Raw genomic sequence first — 6,993 nt, 5'->3', positions numbered from 1 at the left:
AAATGTTAAGTTGTTTTGGTATACTTTTTTTTTTTAATACGACTGAGTGTTTACCACGACTAGTAATAAAAAATACACAGTAAAACATCTCTTTTAAAAAGTATTTTTTATTGAATTGTTTAAAACTTTAATTTTGATGTTGTGAGACTCTAAACAAAGAATAAATGTATTTGCTTTGAGTAGGAAAAAATATCGTATTTAGTTTATCATTTGTTAAATTGTGGGTGTTAAGAATGGTAACCCCCACACCAAAATTATTAAAAGGTATATATATATATATATATATATATATATATATATATATATATATATATATATATATATATATATATATATATATATATATATTAGAATTTTGTTTATTAAACAATATATTATATATTTCTAATACTTTGGACTTTTCCTGTATTTATTTAATTAAGTGCTTGCTGTTCATTGTTAAAGGAGCAATGTGTAATATATTTACTGTATTAACGCATACAATTACATAATTGACAAACAATAAAAACATAGCAAACGTATACATTAGCTGATCGACTTACAGTGCAATGCTCGTCGCTTGTCAGTTTGGCCGTTCCTGTTGCGTGTCCTCAACCTGGCAACCCTCCTGAGCGTCGAATCTGGGGAGGGGGCGGGGGAGACAACTCTCTCCAATATTTTGAATTTGCACTGTAGTATCCATTTTAAACACTTGATGTCAATGTTTCATATCGCTTCTTTCACGTAATGCGCAAATAAAAATGAATATACAAAATACTTCAATAATAATTATTATTATAGAAGTATTTTGTATATTCTTTTCATATTCATCATACGCAAATATCTAAGGATTATAGTTTAAGAGTAGATAGTAATAATAATAATTATTATTACTATCTACTCTAAACTATAATCCCTATATATTTGCGTAATATGGATGTCTTCTTTTTTTTTCGGAAACGTGATTTCCTTCACAAACCTCCAATTTTAAAAAAAAGAGTTGCAAACCACGTTGCTATAGTATGTAAATATGCTACTATTTTACAGTCAGACAAAGCCATGAGAACTGGCTAAATGTTCTGAGGACACGGGGATCGGCATTGACCCCCCAAAAACAATATTTTATGGAAGTTTTGTTTTTCTCGGCTGAGGAAAAATACGGCGGCTCAGAAGTGTTATTTTTAATTTCGCTGCTTGTGACGTGTCATTTGCTATTTCACCACACGGTGGCAGTGTTTCACACTAGAAAAAGGACATGCTTCGTCTGCGAAATATGTTGACATTGAGATGGTTAACTCATATGCAACACTTTAGAAATAGGGGTTTACTCCAGATGTAAATAAAACAAAACGTTTGGTCATCAATTGGCATGAGAGCGATTGAAGGAATAACTGTGATAAGATGACTTTCTCCAGGGGATGGGAGGGGAGTGACAGGTTTTGAACATAGCTGCTGATGCGTTCCCCATTTGCAGGACAACAGAGGAACTATAGTAATTTATCTCAATTAATCTGACAGTGTCAAAACTCCATCTGTGAAAACTGTAAACATGGTTAGTCATCCCCACTTTTATTTCACTCTGTTTTTTCTCTCTCTGTCACACATAAACTAGCAGTAAAAAGTTTGAACACACTTGACTGAATTTATTAAATTCAGTTATTAAATTATTTTATTTATTTATTGTTTTCCATACAATCACTCTGCTGACCTTCAGTCTCATAACTTGGATGTGTGCATCTCAGGGCACACTCTACAAATATTTTATGCAGGCAAGGTGAATTTATTGCCACATATTGCCAAGATATTTACACAGCTTTAAAACTGTCCCCTGCCATGCTACATAAAAAACTGTAACTTACTGCCAAATTCCAGCAGGGCCAATCCTAGAGGAAAATAATTTGAAGCCCCTGTGATATGTTTTAATGAACAGTTGGAGGTTAAACCAAAATAGAATAATGGATCCAAAATTATTAAACATTTTGGAATAGAGAATGCAAAATAAAATATGAAATAAAATATAAAGCCATAAAAAGAGTGATTGGGGATGCAGAATGAGAAAAGACAGATATAACTGTAGTGATGATATAACAAGAAAATAAACATGTAATAACAGATTGTTTATTGCATAAAAAGTAAAATAATGGTGAATACAGTAATGTTAGGGAGGTTAAATGAGGCTATAAATCAGACATACTCAGCACCCTTTTTACCTTCTCTGGAGAATACCACATAAGGGAGGTTGTGACCAAAAGTAACTAGCAGAGATTTCATGAAAAAAGCAGCTGTGTAACCCAAATCCCCTTCCTAAAATGTTCAGGACACTGTCTTCCCTCAAATATGAGTTTCTGTATACATGACACCTTTCAATATGTCAAGAAGACACACAGAGCTTCTCAAGAATGCACTATGATGAATAGATATTTTGATTTAAAGGAATAATTCTCCCAAAATGCAAATCCTTTCATCATTTACTCAACCTCATGTCATTCCTGATGTATATGACTTTCTTTCTTCAGCTGATCACAAACGTAGATTTTTTTTAAGCATATATCAGCTCTGTAGGTCAATATGATGCAAGTGAATGGTGACCAGAATGTTAAATCGCCAAAAATCACATAAAGGCAGCATGAAAGTAATCGGCAACTTACGACTCCAGTGGTTAAATCCATGTCTTCTGAAGTAATATGATAGGTGTGGACGAGAAACAGATCAATATTTAAGTCCTTATATATATATATTTATATATGCTTTAAATATATATTTTTTTATAATAATTAAAAACCAATTTGAACACAAAAATAACATGTATGAACTTAACATTCATTTTATATTAAAATGTTATCACCTCAGTCAACCATATTTGTCAATAACCCTTCTACCGTTTTCTCGCACAAAACTATCATTTGGCTTCAGAAGATTTACTACTTTTATGGTCCTTTTTTGTGTCATTTTTGACTGCATCTTTCCCCATTTACTTTCATTGAAAGCACATTCAGCTAATCATCTGTGTATGTGTTATGACATGATGACAGAATTAACTAACTCTTCAAGTAGCCTTAATTCAGCAATCAAACATATCAGTTATATTTAATGCTGTAAAGGAATAAGCTGGTCCAATTCATTTGTTTATCTATTACTTTTCTCATTGTCTCTCAACAGTGTTTAAAGTTAATGTCTTCATGTTAAAATCCTGAACTTATTCCAGGATCCACTTGAAAACATTGAGGCTGTATATATTTTCTTCCCTTCTTTGTCAATCTTTCCCTCTTCTCACGCACTTGACTCTCCTGTCTCTTCCTCTTCTCTCTCTCTCATTCCATCACTCAGTAAACACTCTCTGCTCATCTTTTTTCTCACAGCTCAGTGTGAGATTCCCCTCCTCCTGCTTCACCTAAATCCCCCCCCCCCAACCCCTTCTTTCCCAAACCCCAATGGCCGTCCTCACGCATACACACACACTCACACACAGACCCCAGAAGCCACGTTCATCATGTTCCTTCGGCCCATTCATCACATCTCCCTGAGCCCCTGTAGTTCTCTTCGACACAGGCATGGGGTTAGCAAACATCTCCTGGAATTTAGGGCTGTGGTTGGCTTTTTAATGTTTTACAGCGAGTCTCGCGCAGTTCACAATTCCCAACAGCGCAGAGGAATAGAGAGCAAATGCATGTGTACGTAATAAGAATGAAGTGCGCTCTGGCTTCAAGAGCAGAAAGACACACGGACTGTTTACAGTTATTTCAAACTATGTGTCAGTGAGTGATGACATTTATTTGCCCTTGAGTGAAGAGGAATCTCTTTGACTGTGTGTGTCCCGAGTGACTGATAAGACTGACGTCACCTGTGGCCCATATGCACTTTGTTATTGGCCCTGATACTGAATATGTTCCTCAGAGATAGCTGAGCTAAAGTACTGGACATCACAATTTGAATATGGCCTGTGGCTGGGCGGAGGGCGGGGCCGGGTCGTGATCCTACACACCCGGTCCCATATTAGGCTAATCAAGCCTCCGAGAGGGATAAAGGTCGACTGCAGAGGATCGTGCGGGAGAGAGAGATAGTTTACGGACATGTCCGTCATGTGTGTGTTTGTGTCCTTGTTTTGAGTTTACCAATTAAATTATTATTTATATTGACACTGGTGTTGAAGCCCGGTAAGGAGGAGGGATGCCCGTCGCGGAGTCCTCGACACTGCAGTCCACCCAGGGGAGCGCCGCTGCCATCCACCGGGGGAGGGAGTAGACTGACAGCCTGGACGCGGTGAACGGCCGCCGTCCGCAAGGCGAGTGGGGACTGGACTCCCCGACCGCCTGGAGCGGTAGGGCCGCTGCCAGGGGTGGAGGCACTGACGTGCGGTCTGGGTAGGCAAACTAGGCACTGCCTACCCTGCCAAAATTCAAAAATAAAATGTTTATTAAATAATAAACTTGTATTTGTATTTTTACTTTTTATTCTTGTGATTTATACATGCAATATGTGTGTTATTTCAATTGTTTAGACGTTATGATGACAAATGTAGCAGTTACGCATAATCAACTAAAAACAAATGGTAGAATAAGCAGTGCTTTCACGGTCCATTCATTGCAGACGACACACGGAAAACCCATGTTGCGCATGCGCACTTCGATCCTGTATTCTTTAACATGTACGGCAAAAAGCACAAATCTGCTGTGCCTTTTGACGTAAATATGTTATGCCCGTAATCATCACCGTTACGTATCAGACATGGACCAATTAAAATCGAGATATTCCTGGACATTTGCGTAGCTAACGTCATTACACCACAGCTAGCGTACATGCCTAATCCCCGCCAAATTCAAAATCAAAATGACAGAACCGGCCGTCATCACGGAATTAAGAGATTTTTCCAAGCTCGATTTTAATTCCAAATATGAGTTAATTGCAAGAGGGAGGTCTACGCCAGCCTTAGATGGACTAGTACAGCAAAAGGGCCCAAAAATTATCCGATCATTTCAAACTGATTGGTATGTAAGAAAAGATTGGCTATGTGGCTGTGCTAACAATCAGCGGCTGTACTGCTATCCCTGCCTGCTTTTTTCAACCAGTCAGACTGTTTGGACTTCAGCGGGATATTGTGATTTGAACAACCTGCCCGCAGCTTTAACCAAGCATGAAAAGTCGTCAGCTCTCATCCAGTGTCAAATTACACTGAAAACCTTTGGAAAATCTCGGATCGACCTTGCACTTGACGAGCAAAGGAAGCTGTATATAACCTACCACAATGAAAAGGTAAAGGATTGTTGTATTGTATCTTCTGTTATAAAGATGAAGATTGCACATAAAAAAATAAGCACATAATGTTGTAAAAAATAAACAACTTATGTTCTGTTATATGTTCTGTGTTTTGACTACTGAATTTTGTATAATAATATCTAATGAAGATATATTAACAAAATCATATATATTATTTATAAAACATATATAAAATACATTTCTTGATATGCCGCGCTTGTGCGTAACGTTCACTGTTTACGCGCTTGTGTGTGTGTGTGTGTGTGTGTGTGTGTGTGTGTGTGATAGAGAGAGAGTACACGATATACATCCTGATTTTTACATTTCTTGATATGCCGCGCTTGTGCGTAACGTTCACTGTTATTACGTATTATTAGCTTAAACAATAAATCAGGTAATCTGGCTTTCATAACTCAGTGCCTAGCCTCTTTAAGACATCACCGCACGTCACTGGGTGGAGGAGTGTCCCCACGAGTAGCCGAGAACACGGAGGGGTGTTCTGACCACCGGGGGTCGTGAGTCTGACTCTGGTCCGCCCGGGGAGAAGCGGCTGTCATCCGCCTGAGAGGGTGGAGGAGTGATCAAGGACCATGCGACGGTGTATCGGAGAACCGGCGAGTAGGTTTTTGTTTTCTCCTTTCATCTCTCTCTCCTCTCTCTCTCTCTCTCACTGCCGCTCTGCGTTGGCCTTTTCCCTCTAGTTTATATTTTAGTGTTTTTTTTTGGGGGGGGGGTACTACACTGTTACAGGAAGTACCCCCCATTTTAATTATTTCTGTTTCCCTCCCCTTGTCCCTTCCCTCATCCAGGTAGATGGGGATGACCTGCCGGCAGACTAGGCTTAAAGCACGTCCCTCCCCCAGGGAAAGGGGGTGTACGTCAGGCCGGGGGCTCCCCAGCCTGAGAGAACGAGGGAGGAATGTGGCAGGGCGGAGGGCGGGCCGGGTCGTGATCATATACACCTGGTCTCTCATCAAATTAAGCCTCCGAGAGGGATAAAGGCCGATGACAGACGGTGGTGCGACGAGAGAGAGATAGTTTACGGACATGTCCGTCATATGTGTGTGTTTGTCTTTTGTTTAAGTTTTATATTAAACTATTATTTACATTGTCAAGCCGGTTCTCGCCTCCTCCTTTCCATTGCTCCCTTTACATGGCCAAAAGGGATTTAATTCATATAATGCATTGTAATAAATCATACAGGTTAATCTTCACAATGTCCTCCCCTTCATTAATGGGTTCTCTGCACACTGCAGGGTTAAAATAGAGCTACAGCATGTTTTTGTGTCTGTTCAAGTATACATGACACAGAGTGTAAACAAATATTTGAAGGAAGGACGTCAGCTGAAGAAGTGTTAAATACATGCTGTTCTTCACCACTTTTTTTTAAACATTCAAGCAATGCATGCTCAGAAACGTGGAGTAACACAGAGGCCATTTGAGGTCCGATAAGCTTGTAAACATGATAGATGAAATCAAGCTTGAATCGGATTATTTAGATCTTTGCAAAAGTCTGTTGGATGGATTTCATTGCAAGCTTCCTGCAAACATTTGCTGCAAATAGCAAGCTCATTTGTGGGAAGTTTGCAGCAAGTTTGTCAGAACTCAAGATTTTTTGTAACACTGTTGGCAATACACAACAATTGACCAGGTGATGTTTGATTGATTGTAATTATGAGATTCACATTTCCATACCCTTGCAAAAGTCGAGAGTTCTTGGCAAATTCGCCACTGATTGTTTTCACGTGCAAATGAGGCTTG

This window comes from Xyrauchen texanus, chromosome 13, assembly GCF_025860055.1.
Source record: "Xyrauchen texanus isolate HMW12.3.18 chromosome 13, RBS_HiC_50CHRs, whole genome shotgun sequence".
Taxonomy (NCBI): domain Eukaryota; kingdom Metazoa; phylum Chordata; class Actinopteri; order Cypriniformes; family Catostomidae; genus Xyrauchen; species Xyrauchen texanus.
The sequence above is the reverse complement of the archived record's forward strand: the minus strand, read 5'-3'. Positions refer to the sequence as shown.